Raw genomic sequence first — 22,000 nt, 5'->3', positions numbered from 1 at the left:
TCATCTGTGAAAGGCGGGATATCAATAGTACCCAGGTTACAAAGTTGTCATGAAGATTAGATGAGTTGATGTTTGAAAAGTCCTTCGAAGGAATCTTGGCAGAGTAAATACTTCATGAATGTTAGTTAAATAAAAACAGTGGTACTTGGCCCTGGAGGAGACAATACTTCCCCCATCCCATACTTCTTTTATACTTGTAGGAATTGTAAAGTGTGTGTAGTTTTCCCACAAGGCTGCAGAAGAAAGAGCATTGATAGAGGAAACAGAAAATAAGCCACACAGAAAATAAGCCCTGGCGGTCCAGTGGCCAAAAGCACATGCTCCCAAAGTAAGAGGCCCAGGTTCGATCCCCAGTCAGGGAACTAGATCCCACACGCTGCCAACTAAAAAGATCTCATAAGCCTCAACTAAGACCTGATACAACCAAATGAATAAATAAATATTTTTAAAAATTGGTCTTCAAAGGGGAAAAAAGCCACATGTCTAAAGTGACAGACTGGCAGGGCTGTGATTTGAATTCAGTTCTAAGGGATTCCAGAAACTTCATTCTTCTTCCCATTGCCCTCTATCAATCAGGGACCAGTTGAAATGAGCAAACCCTGTTCAGTATTTTCCTAGAGGATCCCTTCTCAGGTGAATTTTGGGGTCTCAGTAAGCTAGACAGTTTGTGACTAACTGCTTTTTTATTTTTTAATGTATGCATGTATATATGTATGTATTTTTAATATCTTAAAATCAGTCAATGAAAACTTGACCTGGAGTTTACAATACATATGTAGAGAACTGGTTCTCAGCCAGAGATGATTTCAACTCCTCGGGGACATTGGGCAACGTCTGGAGACATTTTGGGTTGTCCCAACTGGATGAGAAGTGTATAGAGGCCAAGGATATTTCTAAACATCCTGAAAGCACTTTTTTTTTTTTTTTTAAGAAAAATGGGGTGGAAACATGAGCCTGAAGCCTGTTGAATGCAGTCTCCTAGCAGACACTGATAAGCAGTCCTTGTGAGAAATGAAACCTTACTTATTGCTTCTGAGTTCAAAAATGTTCAAAGTGGGGACTCCCCTGGTGGTCCAATGCTCCCAGTGCAGGGGGCCTGGGTTCCATCCCTGGTCTGGGAGCTAGGTCCCGTAAGCCGCAACTAAGACCCTGTACAGCCAAATAAATAGATATTAAAAAAAATGTTCAAAATGCACGTGCTGGAACTCAAGGATCAGCACAGAATCTTGGTCCCCTCACAGGTTTGTTCACATTCTATTCGGTAATGCTTCTTCTGTGTGGCAAGTCCTGCTGGGACTTGCCCCCAAACCTGCCTCTTGTCTCTTCCTTCTGCTTATTGTTCCTAGTTGACAGTTGAACCTCTCCAGTTCTACTGTTTTCTTTTTTCTTTAAATAGCCCTTTAATTGAAATGCAATATAAAGTTGCTCAGTCGTGTCCTAATCTTTGCGACCACATGGACTGTAGCCTGTGAGTCTCCTCTGTCCATGAAATTCTCCAGGCCAGAATACTAGAGTGGGTAGCCGTTCCCTTCTCCAGGGCGTATATATACAGTAAAGGATAGAAACTGTAAACATGATTGATGAATTTTCATCAAGTGAATTCTTGAAACCACAGCCTGAATCGAGAACTAGGATATTATAGAACCCCAGAAGCCCTCCTTACTCTTACAGAAGTCGAGCCCTCCACCCAGAGGCAACCTCTATCCTTTCTTCTAACATCAGAAGCTCATTTTGCCTGTGTCTGAGCCTTATATTTATTGAATAATAAACATTATTTATTCTTCTATTTCTTGCTTCTTTTGCTCATTGCTGTATAAGATTTCGTTTTATAGACATACCACAATTTCTTGATCCATGCTATCATTGCATTGTTTCCAGCCCGGACTGTTACCAATAATACAACACTGCTATGAACATTCTTGTACATATCTTTAGGGGAACTATGTATGCATCTCTGTTATATCTATATCTAGGAGTGGCATTGTTGGGTCCCAAGGTTTGTAAATAGTGCCAGACTGTATTCCAAAGTAGTGGCACTACCTCCATCAGTAATGTATGAGAGTTCCAGTTGCTCCACATCCTAGCCCATATCTGGAAATGCCACTATCTTTCTTTTTACTCATAGGCTTCTAAAGAACCTGCGAAGCAGACACCTAGGTTTAAAATTGAGAAAAATAGAAACTAGGGTTAAGTGATTAAATAGAGTCATCACATTTATGAAAAAAATACAGATTATTCAGTTAAATTTGAAAATTATGTCCCAAGCAATATTGAACTGTGGTGTTGGAGAAGACTCTTGAGAGTCCCTTGGACTGAAAGGAGATCCAACCAGTCCATTCTAAAGGAGATCAGTCCTGGGTGTTCTTTGGAAGGAATGAGGCTAAAGCTGAAACTCCAGTCCTTTGGCCACCTCATGCGAAGAGTTGACTCATTGGAAAAGACTCTGATTCTGGGAGGAATTGGGGGCAGGAGGAGAAGGGGACGACAGAGGATGAGATGGCTAGATGGCGTCACCAACTCGACGGACATGAGTTTGGGTCAACTCCGGGAGTTGGTGATGGACAGGGAGGCCTGGCGTGCTGGGATTCATGGGGTCACAAAGAGTCGGACACAACTGAGTGACTGAACTGAACTGAACTAAATACCAGTGTAGGGGCAGTTACTGCTCCCCAAACTTACAGGAATGGGAAGTGATGGTGAGGAGGTGAAAATAGTGGGCTTTTCTAGGTTGTGTACTAGGCCCTTTTCTTCACTACCACCCCCACCCCCGCCTCCCCTGCCATAACGTCCCAAAGGACAATGGTTTATTTGATTTCTAGCTTAATTATTTCAGAGAAGGCAATGGCACCCCACTCCAGTACTCTTGCCTGGAAAATCCCATGGATGGAGGAGCCTGGTGGGCTGCAGTCCATGGGGTCGCTAAGAGTCGGGCACGACTGAGCGACTTCACTTTCACTTTTCACTTTCATGCATTGGGGAAGGAAATGGCAACCCACTCCAGTGTTCTTGCCTGGAGAATCCCAGGGACGGGTAAGCCTGGTGGGCTGCCGTCTGTGGGGTCGCACAGAGTCAGACACGACTGAAGCGACTTAGCAGCAGCAGCAGCAGCTTAATTATTTAAGAGCATTTCCTCTGGGAACATATAATTGTTCATTCATGGATAGAGGAAGGAAAACTGAAATTTATTGAGCAGTTTCTATTGCCAGTTTCCATGTTTGGCAATCTGATGTGTGATATTGCCCTTGCAACAGTCTTGCTTCCTGTGTTGAAATCTGATACTTGGAGAAGTTAAGTAGCTCAGTCTGGTTCAATGCCAGGTGAGCTAAAGCCAAAGTCAGAGTTCTTCTATTCCATCAAGCCCTCTGTCTCGTGGAAGGAGTTTCATTGACTTGCCTGGGTCTCACATGGGCTCTATTTCTCTCAGCCAGTCTGATCTATCTTGATAGGGTCGAGTGAGATTGTTGCTTATCATTCATTCACTAGGGCTTCCCAGGGCTCTTAATTCCCTTGATTTCCCCTCTTTTTTCCTCTGTCCACCTCTTTCTGACTTTCAGCTTCCTACCAGATCATTCCAAGGGTTCTATGCCACCCATTTCTGGAACAAGGAAATTACATAAAGGCAGCTGAGAAGGCCTTGCTTTTGATCACTTTGAGATTCTGCAGCATCTAGCGACCCACAGCAGGCCTGTCTTCTAGCCCCTGGTCTAAGTGTGCATCCCACTCCATCACCCCCAGCTCCAATGTGTCTTAAGCAGAATTCTGCAGCCTCCACGTCACACTCGACCAGTTATACTGTAACCAGAATATGGCATCCCCAAATGCCATTTTGGCCTTGTTAGGATTACAGTTGTGTGTGTGTGTGTGTGTGTGTGTGTTAGTTGCTCAGTTGTGTCCGACTCTTTGTGACCCTATGGACTGTAGCCCACCAGACTCCTCTGTCCATGGGATTCTCCAGGCAAGAATACTGGAGTGGGTTGCCAGTTCTTTCTCCAGGGGATCTTCCCTGACCCAGAGCTTGAACCTGGGTCTCCCACATTGCAGGCAGATTACTGTCTGAGCCACCAGGGAAGTTATTTTGAGCTGATTATTTTGAGAAACAGTAGACTCAGGAGAAGATAGGAAACAGAGTAGAAGTCATGCTTGAAGGGAAATGTATATTTAGAAAGAAGATCACCATTTGTAAGGTGGTCTCCCTGTCCTACCAAGAAAAGAAGAATGACTCTAATAAGAAATAAATCATAAGAAACTCTTGGATGGACCAGGCCCTTTTCTGCATAACAAACCTTATTCTTGTTGACCTGGCCTCCTCCCCATAACTGGTCCATTCCCAGCTTCTCTTTTGCTTTTAGCAGAAGATGATATTTAAGCCTGAAGTCTAAGCCACTGCTGAGAGTTACAGTTTTCCTTCTTTTCTCCCATGTATATGAGATATAGGTGTTAATCAACTTCTGCTTTTCTCTTTATCTTTTGTTCCAGGGCCCCAGCTGAGAAGATAGATGGTTAGAGGGAAAATTATTTTTCTTCCCCTACAGTGTCATTTCTTTTTTAAAAAAAATTTTTTTTTGACTGTGCTGTATGGCATGTGGAATTCTAGTTCCCTGACCAAGGATTGAACCTATGCCCTCTGCATCAGAAGCAGAGTCTTAACCACTGGACTGTGATGTTAGGAGACAGAGGAGGAAATGGTCCCTTTTGGTTTACAGACTGGGAGTGAAGAGAGATGATTAGTCTCACATCACCATCTGACCTCCAACCCCCTGTAGCCGGCCCCAGAAACCGTCAGCCCCTGCACTAGGAAGACATCTCCTTTCTCGATCTTTTCCAGCACCCAGCCCCCATGGCAGGCCCGAATCCGCATCTGGAGCCAATTATCTGGATCGCATAAGAATTCGCTGTTGTCTGTATCCTAGTAGGATGCTGCCTAATGTCCCACCAATTGTGTCATTTCTGAAATCTTAGCCAGAACAATGAGAACTCTCAGTCGTAAGGTAATTTTAAAATGATTATGTGCAGTTGATGGTATGGCATTTTCTAATGGAAGCTAAATCTTTTTATTTTCAAAAGGTCACTCGAAAACATTTCTCCTCATGGTTAAAATGGTGCTCATGCCTGCTAACGCTTAAATGAGGAGCCCTCTTGTATTTTTTTGTTAGTTGGAGGCTAACTGCTTTACCGTGTTGTGCTGGTTTCTGCCATACAACAATGTGGGTCAGCCTTAAGTATACATATGGCCCCTTCCTCTGGAGCCTCCCTCCACCCCCCTCTCTGTCCCACCCACCCCTTGCATTTTTGATAGTGCAAGACTGGGAAATTTTCGGACACCAGGAAAGTTCAGTTACCCTCCTTTCATCAAGACGGTGAAGGGGACTTGGCTCACTAAAGCCTTTAATTTGGGGACAGGGTAGAGCATAATGATCACTTGATAAATTGGATCCCTCCAGGCCCCCACTATCATTCTACCATTACTAATCTCTTTGGTGACCTAATTCATTAAGCTTCTTCTCTACTTTTATCTAAGTTATGAAGGGCTGTCAGGCATACGTGGTTCTAGGGAATGACTGCCTTTTCACAGCCAAGCCCCATAAGCCTGCCCTCAGAAGCTCTTTGCAGCACAACACACTCTATTTTCCTAGTCCTTCCCCGACCCTCTCCTTTCCGTAGCTGGTCAGCTTCCTCACCACTCTGCAAGCTTTCCATCTATGCCATTCCTGCTGTGAGTTCATGCTTCCACTTTCTCTATTGAGCAGTCAACATCGCATCTCAAATGCTATCTCCTCCAAGAAGCCACTCCAAATCCTCCAAGTTGGGTTTGCCTCTCTCCCTCCTTTGAACTTGCTCAACAACACTTTGGTGGTGTGGTGGAGAGCCCCCTGGACTTGGGGGTCAGGATGCTGGGCTCTAACCATAGCTCTATCCATCGATACTTGGCTACCTCTGTGCCTTTTCTCTCAATGACGACGATAGTGCCTTCACTTCCTTCTCCGCAGAGTCATTAGGAGAGCTACAGTAGCTATAATAACTTCAGATATGAGCTATATCTAATTATGCATACTCTGAGAACTTCCGTTTTCTTTTTTGGGGGGCTTATTTTTGGCTTTTATTAGTGTGGTCAGTAGGTTTCAGTGATCTTTGTGTCCCTCAAAGACAGTGGCCTCCACATAGCTTAGAAATTACTAGGTTCTTGGTGGGGTTCAGGACCCAGTACCCTAAAATATGACACCTTGGCATACTGAAGCTGAAGGAGTTTGCAGGCGTCTTAAGTTGCCTGTCACGTCCAACTCTTTGCGACCTCATGGACCGTAGCCCACCAGGCTCCTCTGTCCAAAGGATTCTCCAGGCAAGAATAGTAGAATGGGTAGCTATTTCCTTCTCCAGGGCATCTTCCCGACCCAGGGATTGAACCTGGGTCTCCTGAGTCTCCTGCATTGGCAGGCGGGTTCTTTACCACTAGCGCCACCTTTGGGGAAGCCCCTGAAGGGGTTTGAGAAAATAGCAAAAGCAGGAAGGTCTCTCCCTTCACCTGTCTTCCCAAAAAGCAAGAGGTAAGTAAGAGAAAGGTACCCTCTCTGAACCAGAAGGAAGGCAGACATCCTTAGCACCAGAAATGGAATTTAGGGCTAAGAATAAGCAAACCTTGTTACTTTTTCACCATTTAGTACCCCTCGGGCAAACCCTCTTATCTTGTCAACTCTTCACAAATCTATGGTTTCTTTGTCTAAAGGTATAAAAGTTTCCTGCTCTGGTCACTTTTTTGAGTCTAATTTTCTTGCAAAAGTTCCCATGAACATGTTAAAATTTAACTTTTGCCTGCATTTCCCCTGTCAAACTTAGTTTAATTTTCAGATCCAGCCAGGGACCCTAAGAGGGTTGAGGAAAGCTTTTCTTCCCCTACATATTCAGTATTACGTTTATTGATTCATTTATACCAGTGAGTTTCAATCAGGGGTGATTTTGCCCACAGGGGGAATTTGGCAATGTCTGGTATTTTTTTGGTTGTCACAGCTCAGGGTAGGGGGACAACGGCTTATTGGCACCTGGTAGGTAGAGGCCAGGGAGGCTCTTCCTCTCTCTCTGTCCCTTCCCTTCTCTTCCACTTCGTACCCATTCCCACAAACAGGAAATCATTTGACTCACTAGCGTCAAGGCTGAGAAATTTTGATTCATAGTCTTGCCCTGTTTTTAAAAAGATTTGAACCATCTACTAAATTATATACAAAACAAGACACAAAAATAAAGAGATCAGGGAAAATAATTTTGCAGTTCACTCAGTCATGTCCGACTCTTTGTGACCCCATGGACTGTAGCCCATCAGGCTTCTCCATCCATGGAATTTTCCAGGCATGAGTACTGGAGTGGGTTGCCATTTCCTTCTCCACAAAAATAGATCAGGGAAAATAAAGCCGGGAGTAAATTTGGCACTTACTCTAAGGTTCCTGTACAGTGCTTGGTATGGGCTGAAAATTAGTCTCTGAGCTTCCCACTAGGCAAAGCAAAGAGGGAATACAAACATTTAGGAGATTGATCACGTCCATAAAATAAAAAGAGATTGAGACCTAGACACATTTCTCAATTTCCTCAACAAGGAGATGATACATAAAATGCAGTGGCCAAAGCCTATCTCAATAACTCTACATTAGAAAGAGCAGTGACTTTCCAGAACCTATTCCCTAATACACAGTTATAGCACAATTCTGGGGTAGAATCAGTGAAAGCAAGAAGCTAAAATGATCCCATCCGAGTATCTACCTCTCTGATAATCTGGGATGATTCAAGATTAAAAATCAGATTTTTTAGATTGTTCAGTGAAAAACATGGATGGATATTCTTGAGTATTCCTCCATGGATAGTATTTTCACCACCTGGGGTTTGTTAAGATTTGTGCAGCACCTGGAAAATCCCATGGATGGAGGAGCCTGGTAGGCTGCAGTCCATGGGGTTGCTAGAGTCAGACACGATTGATTGACTTCACTTTCACTTCTCACTTGCATGCATTGGAGAAGGAAATGGCAACCCACTCCAGTGTTCTTGCCTGGAGAATCCCAGGGATGGGGGAGCCTGGTGGGCTGCCATCTATGGGGTCGCACAGAGTTGGACATGACTGAAGTGACTTAGCAGCAGCAGCAAAGGCTAAATTAGAAGTCTTTGGCAAGAATCTGAGTTCAGATACCCATCGAGGGCTGCCTATTACACGTAGCAACAGGTACGCAGAAGAAAAGGCATATAAAGCAAAGGTAGTGTCATAAAAACTAAAAGATGCAAACAGAACATGCACCTGAATAGAAGTGTGGAGGTGAGTTGATGGCCATCCTAATTCAACATGGAGATAAGCTAAAGGCATACCTGCAGGAAAGAATGTGTTTTCCTTATAAATCCATTCTATTAATAAAACTGCTTTAGCAAGTGACCAGTGGGGAAGCTTAGAAAGGAGACTTGGCCAACATGGGCTACGACTGGCATTTAAATATCCATTTAAAACAAGCTGGTGTTTTACTGAGCAGTGCATCTTTCGCACACACCAATGAATCACATTTGACTGTACAACTGATCGAAGTTCAAGTTCTACGCCAGAGAGCTGAAAAACTTTTACACCAGGTGTTGCTGATACCCACCCATTGTGATAATAGAAGAAAGCAGTAAAATGTTCATGGACTCTCATTTTAGGTAATATGACTTCCTGTTTGGGCTTCCCTGATGGCTCAGCGGTAAAGAATCCACCGGCCAAAGCAGGAGATGCAGAGTCGATCCCTGGTTTGGGAAGATTACTTGGAGAAGGAAATGACAACCCACTCCAGTATACTTGCTCAGGAAATCCCACAGACAGAGGAGCCTGGCAGGTTACAGTCTATGGGGTCTCAAAAAAGTCAATATGACTTAGCGACTAAACAACAAGAACAAACCTTCTGGTCAATGCTATGAAGACAAAAATTACAATACGGACCCTTAGATTATATAATAAGTTGACTAATTGGCTTCATTCTGATTCTGGCTCCATTGGTGTGAGTGAAGGAGGCTTTGGAATTGATATTTTTAAAACTTCCTAGGTGATTCCAGGGTACAGGGAGAGCTGAGAATTAAATTATCATAATTACTGAAGGAAGTCTATCCAAAATGATGATTTGAGTACTGAAGTAATGGAGCGTAAGTCTTTTACACAAAGATAAAACACACATTTCCCCTCTAATTTCAAATTCCCCTCCCACTTAATTTTTCACCCCAAACATGTATAATTTTTAAAACTTAGTTCAAACAGTACAATCAATGAACATAAATCTAAATATCACAAAAATGTCAAAAGAAAATGTTTCTTTTAAATCCAGCATACAAGGCTAACCACTATTTTTTTTAGGGGGGCACACGGCATGCGGGACCTTTAGTTCCCTGACCAGGGATCAAACCTGTACCCTGGCAGTGAAAGCACGGAGTCTTAACCACTGGACTGCCAGGGAAGTCCAAAGATGAACTACTGTTGACATCTGTGATGTATGTCCTTCCATTTAATCCAATAAAAATTTGGTTTGTGTGTGTAGGAACACATTTTAATGAGTTTACTCCCAAATGTGGCAGTAAAACATTTTTCCTACAGGGAAAAGAAGGCTGTTTTCTTTTTTGTTATAACTGGGGAGTGAGCATTTATCTCTTTTAGAATTGGGATCCAATCATTGGGCTCTAGCTCAGAATTATTATCTAATTAGTTAAAACTTCTACCGTGACTCTTGAGTTGGTGTAAAGGAACAGAAAGAGTCTTTCCAAGAAAGAGTTTGAGTTCTTCCAGCTCATCCCCCAATTTATTTCTGTCTGCAGAATAAAAGGCTGAAATATTATTGGTTGAGTGAATGGATCCTTGAGTTAGAAGTTTTAAGTCATATACAGCTATGAAAACTCTCATCTAAAATCAGATTCCTCCCTTAGGCAATTATTTTCCCAGACTCATGTCTTGCCTTTATTCTATCTGCTGTCTCTTCACCTCTTTCTTGGAAATCTTTGTCTCCAATAGGAACTCAGCAGGGGAGAATCCCAGAAAGAGAAGAGGGGATCACCAGCTCCTGGACTTGCAGAGGGCTTATCTCCACCCATGTTTGGAATATCTATTATCTGGTCTTATCAGCATAGCAAACTTGTAACTGTCTCAGAATTAATATCTTGGCTAGAAGAACCAGAAGACCTAAGAAGTACAGGACTGTAATTTAAAACTTGCTGCAACTTAAATTAGAACTGGAATCATCTGTCCTTTGAGTCACATGGGTTGAAGATCATTTACAGCTAATAGCTCCATTCACTTCAGCACAAACATCTTGAAGGGACTTAGCTGATTTTTTAAAGTCTGTTTTGGTCAACAGTCAACTTTGCTAGGAGAAGGCAATGGCACCCCACTCCAGTACTTTTGCCTGGAAAATCCCATGGACAGAGGAGCCTGGTAGGCTGCAGTCCATGGGGTTGCTAGAGTCAGACACGATTGAACGACTTCACTTTCACTTTTCACTTTCATGCATTGGAGAAGGAAATGGCAACCCACTCCAGTGTTCTTGCCTGAAGAATCCCAGGGACGGGTGAGCCTGGTGGGCTGCCGTCTATGGGGTCGCACAGAGTCAGACACGACTGAAGTGACTTAGCAGCAGCAGCAACTTTGCTAAATAATTTTAGATTTTGTGCTATTAGCAAGGGATGGGGTTGTGGGGGGAGGCAGCAGGAAGAGCCCTCCACCCCACTCAATGCCCACAAATTGCATTGGTGATGGAAGAAAAGAGGGTTAAGATAGTGCTGGTCATTAGCCATAAAATCAAGGGTCAAAAGTTACAGAATGGTGAATTTGGGTGGTGTCCGTAACCCAAGAGCTTCCCTGGTGGCTCAGTGGTAAAGAATCTACCTGCCAATGCAGGGGACACAGGTTCGATCCCTGGGTTGGGAAGATCCCCTAGAGAAGGAAATGGCAACCCATTCCAGTATTCTTGCCTGGAAAATCCTATGGACAGAGGAGCCTGATGGGCTACAATGGGTTTACCAAAGAGTTGGACATGACAGCAGCTAAACAACAGCAGCAACAGCTGTAATCCAAAACTTGAGCAAGTCCTATCCAATACTTTCTAAGACGATAACTAAAACCATTTCTGAGTGCTCTAGTCAATATAAATGGATCTCAAAACTTCAGTGAAAATACTATTAGCTGGTGGCCGCGGAACACTTAAATGTTGACAAAGTTAACTCGGGAAAAAAAGCAGGAACCAATACACTTAATTATCAAACTTTTGTTCTCCTAAAAGCCTCTGGATGTCTTCTTCCAGAAAATGATCTGTGCACTAGGAGGGGCAGCCGTTAAACGGACCCACACATTTATCTGCACACACACATTTATCTTTGTTCTCACCTCCCTACACAATCTATGCACTAAGAGGGGCAGACGTTAAAAACGCACAGGCACATTTATCTACATTCTCACTGCCTCCCACCCCATCCCCATTAAACCCAAATGAGTTTATAAGTAGCGTTAAGTGCCAATTCCTCAATAAAACTGATGGCTGAACAATGATGCTTGTTCAGTACTCTTGGCTTCCTCTGCATTTTGCTAATACATGGAAGTGCACTGGGGTGGGTCTTCCGATGGATTGCTTTGGATGGCCTCGAAAGAGCTAAACTAAGCATATCCTCAGGGCTGCAATAAAGTGAAATAAAATAAAGGAAAAATATTTATTCTCCTTCCTCAAATAAAGGTAATCTTTGACAGAAATAATCAAATTACACAGGACTTCTTTACATATGGAGGAATGTAGATAGCATACCACACGTTTTTCAGTGTGTTTAAGACCTTGTCACTGACTCAGTGGACAGGAATCTGAGCGAATTCCGGGAGTGATGAAGGACATGGAAGCCTTCAGTTCAGGTGTGCTGTGGTCCACGGGGTCGCAGAGTGGGACATGACTGAGTGTCTGAACAACAACAAAAGGCCTCTCGGAGGGCTTCCCTGGTGGCTCAGACAGTAAAGAATCTGCCCACAATGCAGGAGAACTGGGCTCAATCCCCGGGTGGGGAAGATCCCCTGGAGAAGGGAATGGCAACCCACTCCTATATTCTTGCCTGGAGAATTCTATCGTCAGAGGAGCCTGGCAGGCTATAGTCCATGAGATCGCAAACAGTCAGACACAACTGTGTGACTCACACACCCACACTAGGCCTCTCAAGGCTTCCCAGGTGGCTCAAGTGGTAAAGAATCTGCCTGCGCATGCGGGAGAAGCAGGAGATGCTGTTTCGGTCCCTGGGTTGGGAAGATGCCCTGAAAAAGGAAATGGCAACCTGCTCCAGTGTTCTTGCCTGGAGAATCCCATGGACAGAGGAGCCTGGCGGGCTGTTGTCCATGGGGTCACAAAGGGTCAGACACGACTGTGTGGTTGAGTGTGAGCGTCTGACCTGATATTTTAAGATCAGCTGTTTTCAGGTCCCTTGCCTCTACTGGAGTTTGAGCTCTATGGATTCTGGCCACTCATCTTTTTATCCTAACACGATGCCTGAAACAGAGTAGAGGCTCAATGAACAAATGTACGAATACAGAAACAGTAAGTCTCACGTGCGCAATTTCAAAGTCTCGAGACCAGACATCCATCTAGATGTCATGCATTTTATCGACCATCTTTAAGAAATAAAAAAGAAAAAAAAAAACTTTTCTCCCTGACCCCTTTCTTTAAATCATACACGTGAGAAGAATTAATCATTCCCTCAACAGTGAAAATACTAAGATTTGCCTTCGTAATATTGCCCATAATAACAACAAAGCAAATCAGGAAAGGTGACAAATGGCCAGACTGTGATGATCTCAAAAATGTGTTTTTGTTATACAAAAACAGAGAGAATTAACTTCAGACAGTAAAGTAATAATAAACTGCAAAATCTAGCAATGGTAATTTCCACAGCAAGTCTTGAAACTAATTACAAAATAACAAAGTTTCTAGAAGGAATTTAGAATAATCTGCTTAAACAACCCATCTTAATTTCTTCTTTATAACTAAGAATATTTTTTCACTTCAAAAATGTCTCTTCATCTTTAAGAGACAGTCTATATACACGATCTTATGAATCGCCCCATCAAATTTAATTTAAAAGACAATTACATGTTGCAGACATGTGGCTTTTAACAAAAATTCACTTATTATTCAATTCTACCTTATATTAGTTATATGATAAGAATTTACTAGCTCAATAATTTATTAAAATAATTTTCTTTTGAAAGAGGATGAAAGAAAGACAAGAAGTTTGCAACATTAAAGTTATTGCAAAAATACTCACCACACACAGGCTGACTGCAGAGGACAGCAGCTCAGATCAGCAGGAAAAACCTCTGGAACACCGCACTTTTGTTCTGTAGCCCAGGGCTGTCATCAGTTAAGGCGGGGTTGGGTGGGAAGGAGGTGTGGAAAGTTAGGAGGTGGGACTGGAGGAAAGCAAGCAAGCCTGTCTTTACTGCTTGGAGTGGGTTGGGGTGGTCAGTGTTTCTCCATTTAAGAAAGTGGACACTCTGTTTCATCTGATTACATTTATTTTATGCGACATTTGCCTGATAATACTGCTTCCTTAGACAACAAGATTTATCTATGATTGGGCAACAACACATCTTATGAAGGTCCAAGTTGTATTTATTTAGGATTTCTAGAATTCATCTATTTCCTAAGGCATTTAAGGGTCTTGACATGTTTAAAAGTGAGAATTGAGCAGCTGGCCTTATGATTCAAAAATGCTAAAGACATATTAGATTTCCTTTTTGTCAGATTGTTTTCTAAGCTAAAGCGCTGGATGGCCAATGAGAGACAAGAGAAGCTATTGAAGGTTAGGGGTGCAGAGAGGGACAGTGGCAATTTTGGAGTCACCCATCTGGTGCTGGTGTGGAGCCTGGATTCCAGAAGGCAAGATTGTCGTCATGGAGATCACTGCAGGGACAATTTCATAGAAAGAGAAGGTGCAGGGTTTCCCTGGTGGCTCAGTAGTAAAGACTCTGCCTGCAAAGCAGGAGACTTGGGTTCCATCCCTGGGTCAGGAAGATCCCCTGGTGGAGGAGATGGCAACCCATTCCATCATTCTTGCCTGGAAAATCCCAGGGACAGAGGAGCCTGGTGGGCTATAGTCCACGGGGTCACAGAGACCCCATACCTCATACATACCACTGAGTAGAAAACCCAGGTATCGGCATAATCGATATGACCTTATTGTAGAAGACTGGAGTGTGAGCTGAAACCATAGCACTCAGCCAGAATGGGCGGTGATATCGTTCCCGTCCTAGGAGAGTGTATGACCTGGGAAGTGAGACACGCCGTGTGGCCCATATAGAAACTATCCTTCCCTGGCGGCTCAGTGGTAAGGAATCTGCCTGCCAGTGCAGGAGACACAGGTCCCACCCCTGGGTGAGGAAGACCCCGTGGAGAAGGAAATGGCAACCCACTCCAGTATTAAAAAAGAAAGAAAGAAAGAAAATATCCTTTTGCTGTTCCTTCAGTTCAGTTCAGTTCAGATGATCAGTCATGTCCGACTCTTTGGGACCCCATGGACTGCAGCACACCAGGCTTCCCTGTCCTTCACTATCTCTCAGAGTTTGCTCAAACTCATATCCATTGAGTCGGTGATGCCATCCAACCATCTTGTCCTCCACCACCCCCTTCTCCTCCTGCCTTCAATCTTTCCCAGCATCAGGGTCTTTCCCAATGAGTTGACTTTTCGCATCAGGTGGCCTAAGTAGTAGAATTTCAGCTTCAGCATCACTCCTTCCAATGAATATTCAGGGTTGACTTCCTTTAGAATTGACTGGTTTGATCTCCTTGCTGTCCAAGGGACTCCCAAGAGTCAAAGCAAGAGGTCATCAAGTTCTAGGCTACTTATTCTGTGGATCTTGGGCAAATCTCTTCACAAAAAAGGCTGTAATACATTAAATCTCTAGCATGTGCTTAAAGCACAAAATCATTTCAACTAATGTCATATATCTTCATCATTTGACATTCATAGCAACTGTCATTGTTACTACTACTACTAATAATAAGGAAACTGAGTCCAGAGAAGTTGAATAGTTTTCAAGGGCCCTATAGCAGCTAATCTGAAAGGGTGGAATGTGAATCCAGGCTTATCTGACATAAAAGTCTGTATTTTTCCACTATGACTCTTAACTATAAGAGTCTTATAACTATAAAACAGTGGTGAAAACATCCACATTTCAGGACCCTGGTGAGGATTAAATAAGATAATATGGGAGAGCCTGGATACATGGACAATATGCAATAGAGTCGCGTTTCCCTCCCCTCTCACCCCTACCCTTTCCCAGGATGAAGCCCTTTTTTTAAGGTTCTTTCAAAGCCATCTGTGTACCCCTCTCCTCCACAGTAGGACATCTCACCTGCCCCACTCTCCAGCTGGACACTGAGACTTTGAAGGACAGGGGGAGGCCTCTGTCACTGGCATGAGTGAAATTCAGGGGCCCGTGGGGTCACATTAAAATGTCTTTAGAGTTATGGTCCGAGCCAGCCACAGGTGTCACAGTAGTAAAGAATCCACCTGCCAATTCAGGAGACGTGGTTTCAATCCCTGGGTCAGGAAGATCCCCTGGTGGAGGAGATGGCAACCCACTCCATCATTCTTGCCTGGAAAATCCCAGGGACAGAGGAGCCTGGTGGGCTATAGTCCACGGGGTCACAGAGTTGGACATGACTGAGCACTCACTCACTCATTCGCTGAGCCAGTCACACAGAAACAGGAAAAGAATCACCCAGGGATTAATTTAATTCCATCAAATGGGGAAGGATCCAGGATTTGGGAACTTCATGCGTTCTGCCCATTTATACCAATTGAACATTTTAAAAAGGGACCCACCAAGTCGTCTGTGATTGAGTTAAATCAGGCCCCCCAGGTTCTATATTCTAGTCTCTGATTCTTTTATTCATTCATTCACTAAACATATACATATATACTAAGTCCTTGCTATACAACAGGACTGTGTGATGTACCAGTGATATAAGAGCAACAAACAGGTTTCCTGCTCTCAAGATGCCCATTTGGTTTTATCCTAGTAAAGGAGAAAGAGGAAAGAAAAAACACGCAAACACAAACAAACCCCAAGTCAACATCCAAGTGAATAAAACTGTTGTGTATTGTTCTAAAGGGTTGCAAAGACAGTCATCAGGGGGCTGTGGTTCTGAAAGAGGGAGTCGGGGAAGCCAGGACCTACCTCAGACAGGATGGGCAGGGGAGGCCTCCCTGGAGCAGACACCCGAGGAGGATTGGGAGGTGGCTGTGTGGATGGGTGGGAGGAGCATTCCCAGAGAGGGCAAAAGTCCCGGCATGAGCTCGGTGGATTTGAGGAAGTGAAAGGAGCATCTGTAGAAGTAGGAAGTGTTCAGATGGTCTATGTGAGGAGTCCTAGAATGGCAGCAGAGAGAGGTTTATAGGACTATTCAGGAAAGGCTCCACAGAGACTTCTGTGGTGGTCCAGTGGTTGAGATGCCGAGTTCCCACTGCAGGGGGTGTGGGTTCGATCCCTGGTCAGGGATCCTATGTGCTGTGTGGCCAAACATTTAAAAAATTAAAAACAAAAACAACAGAAAAGACTCCTTAAAGAACTATATATATATATATTAAAATTTGTGTATTTATTTATGGCTGTGCTGGATCTTCATTACTGTGTAGGCTTTCTCTAGTTTCAGCAAGCGGGGGCTACTCCCGAGCTGTGGTGCACGGGCTTCTCATTGCAGTGGCTTCTCTTGTTGCACATCATGGGATCTAGGGTGCTTGGGCTTCAGTATTTGCAATGTACAGGCTTAGATGACCTGCAGCATGCGGAATCTTCCCGGACCAGGACTTGAACCCATGTCCCCTGCATTGACAGAAAGCTTCTTAAGCACTGGACAACCAGGGAAGTCCAAGAACTATATTTTCAAGGAGACAGACATGTGAACAGATGTGTGTGTGTGTGTGTGTGTGTGTGTATGTGTGTGTGTGAACTCCTGCTGAGAAAATCACCAGGCCTTTTTTTTTTTTTGTCTTTCTTTGATCAAAAGATGTGGCATGGCCACAACCTGGCTGGTGTTGCTCTTTTCTTTGCAAACAGGTTCCACAAGCTCTGGGGCTGAGAACGTGGAGATTTAGTGGTTGATGACAAATTCTCTGAGAAAAGTGATCAGGTTGGGTATTGACTAGACTGCTTTGGAGAGTCATTGCCATTTTCAAAAAGGACTAAGTAGCCACTGGCCTGTGTCATATGGGCACTGCCTGGGGTGGAGTTCTATAACTATTGCTTCTGGGGTTACTCACTGAGTAAATGTTTATCAAGAGAGAAAATGTTTATCATGATAGGGGTGCCCAGTACGGCTTCTGGAGTTAGAATCACTGCTGGCTCACTGTGTGACCTTGGTCTAGTCAGTCACCATCTCTGCTTCAAATTCTTCAAATTCTTCATACGGTTACTGTTGGGATTAAATAGTGAACGTGTCCTAGTAGTTTGAGCTTCCCTGGTGGCTCAGTGGTAAAGAATCCGCCTGCCAATGCAGGAGACTTGGGTTCGATCCGAGTCAGATCCCTGGAGAAGGAAATGGCAACCCACTCCAGTATTCTTGCTGGGAAATCCTATGGACAGAGGAGCCTGGTAGGCTACAGTCTGAAGAGTCACAAGGGTCAGACTTGACTTTGTGACTAAAGTCATGTAGTCATACCACCACTACCTAGCAGTCTATAAATATGTCTATAAGTATTCAGCAAACACTGCTTTTTTCCTCCCTTCTCCCTTGAATTAAGGAAGTGGGGAAAAGGAATCATAACGAAAAGAAATTTAAGAAGTAGAATCTGCAGACTTGCTATATGGAATATGGTCAGTGAGACAGCAAAATTGAAATGGATCTCAAGTTTCTATCCTGGGACACTGCTTGGCAGTTGTATCGTTTAAGACTCTTTCTGACTGCAATCACAGAATATTAACTGTAAATATAAAGTGTTAGTCATGGGCTTCTCTCATAGCTCAGTTGGTAAAGAATCTGCTTGCAATGCCGGAGACCCAGGGTCGATTTCTGGGTTAGGAAGATCCCCTGGAGAAGGAAATTGCAACCCACTCCAGTATTTTTGCCTGGAGAACCCCATGGACAGAGAAGCCTGGCAGACTACAGTTCATGGAGTCACAAAAGTCAGACATGAGGTGGATTCTTTACTGTCTGAGCCACCAGGGAGCCCAAGAATCCTGGAGTGGGTAGCCTGTCCCTTCTCCAGGGGATCTTCCTGATCCTGGGATTGAACTGGGGTCTCCTGAATTGCAGGTGGATTCTTTATGCCTGAGCTACCAGAGAAGATCATATTAAGCAAAAAAGGAAATTTATTGCCTCATATCTGAAAAATCTTGGGTGCAACCAATTTTGGGACCAACTTGCTCCAGGTCCAACCATGTAACCAAGGCCCAGTGGTCTTGGTTCTGCTCTGCTTCATGCCAACTTCATTCCTTCTCAAACTTCACGTGGAGGTACAGGGGCCACCAACAGCTCCAGACTTGTCCTCTCAGATCGTCTCTAATAAATAGGTAAATAATTACAGTAGTTAACACCCACATTTGCTTACACCAAAAAGAGCAGGGCAACTACTCTTTTTACATATATTGACACTTGTAACTTTCACAAGAATGATGTAAGTAGGAAAAACTCTCTAGAAACCAGGGAAAAATAATCCACTTTTATTGAGATTAATAGGACCCTGAAAACAGTACTAAAGGGAACATTTAGAGCTCTAAAATGCCTTCATAATTTAAAAGTAAAACCAAAAAAAAAAAAAAAAAGAAACTAAATATTCATCTTAAAAAAGTTAGAAAAAGAAAACACGAAATTGAAATCAATCGACAAAGGTAAAAGTTGAAATTAATGATATAGAAAAAATAATATATTAAAATAGTATTAGTAAGAAGGACAAATTAGAATCTGCTGGAAATAACTCCAAAAGTTAGTGAATAGACTAGTAAACTATATATAAAACAGACAAAAAATGCGCAAAGTTGACGAGGTCAAAAAAGAGAAGGAAATAAAAGAAGTTAGGAATGAGAGAAAAAGTCATGACCATAGGTATGTGAGAAATTCAAAAATTTGAGAGACTCATTATAGGCAACTCTATAGCAATGATTATGAAAGCCTACAGAAATGTGTGATTTCCTGGCAAAACACAAGCTATTAAAACAGACCCAAGAAGACGGAAAAAACAAAAACAGAACAACAATAATGTGCTTGGAGGTCAATACTGAAAAGATTCTAGGGCCCGATGGCCTCAGAGTTGGGCTTTAATCTACCTCTAAATGTCTGACAATTCCAGTGCTAAGTAATTTAGACCCTTGCTCCTCAAAGTGTGTTCCTGGACTGGTAGTATTAGTATCACCTGGGAGCTGGTTAGAAATGGAAATTCAGCCACTCCTCCAAGCCATAGAAAAGTCTTTTAAAATGATGTTTTGAAGCCAGTGTAATTTTAACACTAAAATTTAAGAAAGAAAAAAATGTATAGATTATTTTTTAATCACTAATTATAATTATAGATTAATATCACTGATGATTTAGAGAGGAAAATTATAGAAGACTTCTTTGTACATTATATCAAAAGAATAAAAGACAATAAATAAGCAAGGTTTATTCCACAACTGCATGAGTGGGTCAGTCTCTAAGTCCATCACCATAATTTATTACACTGATAAGCTAAGAGAAAACATCAGCAGATATTCTAACAGCACTTGCTTAAATTCAACAACCATTCAATCGGAATAAAAATTCTAAGCAGGTAGGTATAAAAGAAATTTAACCAGGCAAAAGACTATTTATTCCAAACCAATGGCAAATATTATCTTAAGAGAATGTGATAAGGTGGATGGATACTAGATAAACATACAGAAACCAAAAGGTCTTTTCTGCTCTAATAAGTTCAGTTCAGTTCAGTCGCTCAATCGTGTCCGACTCTTTGCGACCCCATGAATTGCAGCACGCCAGGCCTCTCTGTCCATCACCAACTCCCAGAGTTTACCCAAACTCATGTCGAGTCAGTGATGCCATCCAGCCATCTCATCCTCTGTCGTCCCCTTCTCCTCCTGCCCCCAATCCCTCCCAGCAACAGGGTCTTTTCCAGTGAGTCAACTCTTCGCATGAGGTGGCCAAAGTATTGGAGTTCTGGCTTCAGCATCAGTCCTTCCAATGAACACCCAGGACTGATCTCCTTTAGGTTTCTGCTCTAATAAGAACCAGCAAAAAGTAAAAATGGGAACATATTTTTTTCCATTTACAATAGTGATGAAAACTATAAACTACTTAGGAATAATTCTAATAAGAAAATAACAGAAAATATAGAGAAAAAAAATCTTACTGTCTTGTTAAAACAGAAAAAAATCTGAATAGCTGGAAAAGATGTTCATGTTTTTGGATGAGAAATCTTATAATAAAGTCAATGCTTTTAAAATTGATTTCATGCAGTTCCATTAGAATGAAAACAAGGGTTTTTTTTTTTTTCTTTCTTAGAATTAGATAAAATGATCATATAGTTCATTGGGAAAGATAAATTGTCCAATATTAGGTTAAGAAAACTATGAAAAAGGGAAATAGTATCTAAAGCTGAAGCTCCAGTACTTTGGCCACCTGATGTGAAGAGCCAACTCATTAGAAAAGACCCTGATGCTAGGAAAGATTGAGGGCAGGGGGAGAAGGCGATTACAAAGAATGAGATGGTTGGATGGCATCACCATCTCAATGGACATGAGTTTGAGGAAATTCCAGGAGACAGTGAAGGACAGGGAAGCCTGGCATGCTGCAGTCCATGGAATCGCAGAGTCAGACACGACTTAGCAACTGAGCAACAACAACAACAGTTTTTGATGTTTTATTTAAGTGACATTTTTGGGGGATGCCCATGTAGAAATATCCAGCTGTTAATGTGAAAAAATGCACTTTTCATTCTCTGGTAGGACCAGAGAAGTGGGTCTGAGAACTTTCTGTTGAGATGTTATGAATGACTGAGTCACCACGGAAGAGAAAATGATATTCCCAGGAGTTATGGTTGGAGACCTGAGGTTAGTCCAGTGGTCACTCCAGTGACCACTTCCAGACCACGTCATTCTGGGTACACCATTCAATGGCTTTAATGAACCTTGTATGTGTCCTCAGTTACACAAAGAGCTATTAATATTAGCGCCTGCCCTCCACTCCACAGAACATAAGCGTGATGTCTGAGTGGTTGTGGTTGTGGTTGTAAACCAGCAAGCACTATGCAAGTTAAGGACATGGGTGAAGATGGTGCTGCCTGAGACTGAGCACTGGGGTTCTGGCCTCACCCTTTCACCTGGTCCACAGATACCTACCCATCCTTCAGATCTCAGACCCAGTTGCCTTCCCTGATCTCCCCTTGGCCCAGTGCCCCCATCATGAACTGCTATTGCAAGTCCACCTTTGTTCCTGTGTTGACTTGATCCACACCTGTCTCTCTGGTCTCAGGGGCACCCCCAAGGGAGCAGGCTCCACATCCATTTGCTCCCTCTTGGGAGAACATTGCAGCCCCTCTGGAAATATTCACTGAGTGAATAGAGGAGAAAACCAAGTGACAAAGGTAACAGGAAGGATAGAGCCAGAGAAGGAGGAGGAAATGCCCTCCAAAAAAAAAAAAAAAACCACAGCTGGAGACAAGCTGTAGAGAACATTTTTGTAAAGGAGGCAGGGCAATGATGCCCTATGCTTTAAGAAGCAAAACTGAGAGAGGAATGCGAGAAAGCCCTGGATTAACTGTAAATTGCTCTCGTTACAATGTGGCTGCCACGGAAACAATTGTGTAAATATGAAAAGTGGCAAAGCTGATGGATGAAAGTCTTTGGATTTCTAAAGAAGGGAAATGTAAACACTGAAACTTTTCCTATTTCTGTTAGCTCTAGGTAACCTTGCTCTGTGAAGCAAGAAGACAAAAGGCATGCAAATTCAGCAAACTTGAATGGAGATGTTGAATGATAACGGTGGAAAACCAGGTGTGTGTATTCTACTCCACAGGTCTGTAG

The 22,000-nt window shown here is 43.0% G+C and overlaps 1 protein-coding gene and 1 long non-coding RNA gene across 4 annotated transcripts in view; one reads left to right on the top strand and one right to left on the bottom strand.

Annotated features, from left to right (window-relative positions):
• LOC147370366 (placenta-specific gene 8 protein-like) overlaps nt 1-22,000 on the bottom strand; it is a 77,819-nt gene that overhangs the window by 17,431 nt on the left and 38,388 nt on the right. The window contains exon 1 of one of the 3 annotated variants that reach the window (XM_086405009.1): nt 13,273-13,313. The exons of 1 other annotated variant lie outside the window; for it this stretch is intronic. The gene's annotated coding sequence lies outside the window, so the exon portion shown is untranslated. Of the gene's footprint in view, nt 1-12,399; nt 12,501-13,272; nt 13,314-22,000 lie in introns of those variants that run through there. One more of the 3 variants, XM_086405010.1, reaches the window with a different exon arrangement.
• LOC147370367 (uncharacterized) overlaps nt 1-22,000 on the top strand; it is a 48,060-nt gene that overhangs the window by 3,323 nt on the left and 22,737 nt on the right. The window contains exon 2 of the long non-coding RNA XR_015165224.1: nt 21,875-21,970. This is a non-coding gene — a long non-coding RNA (uncharacterized LOC147370367). The remainder of the gene's footprint in view (nt 1-21,874; nt 21,971-22,000) is intronic.

This window comes from Bos grunniens, chromosome 6 (assembly GCF_055505025.1).
Source record: "Bos grunniens cultivar Pamir isolate PY7600 chromosome 6, Bosgru_T2T1.0, whole genome shotgun sequence".
In the NCBI taxonomy this organism is placed as follows: Eukaryota; Metazoa; Chordata; class Mammalia; order Artiodactyla; family Bovidae; genus Bos; species Bos grunniens.
This window is presented reverse-complemented; position numbering and strand designations above follow the sequence as displayed.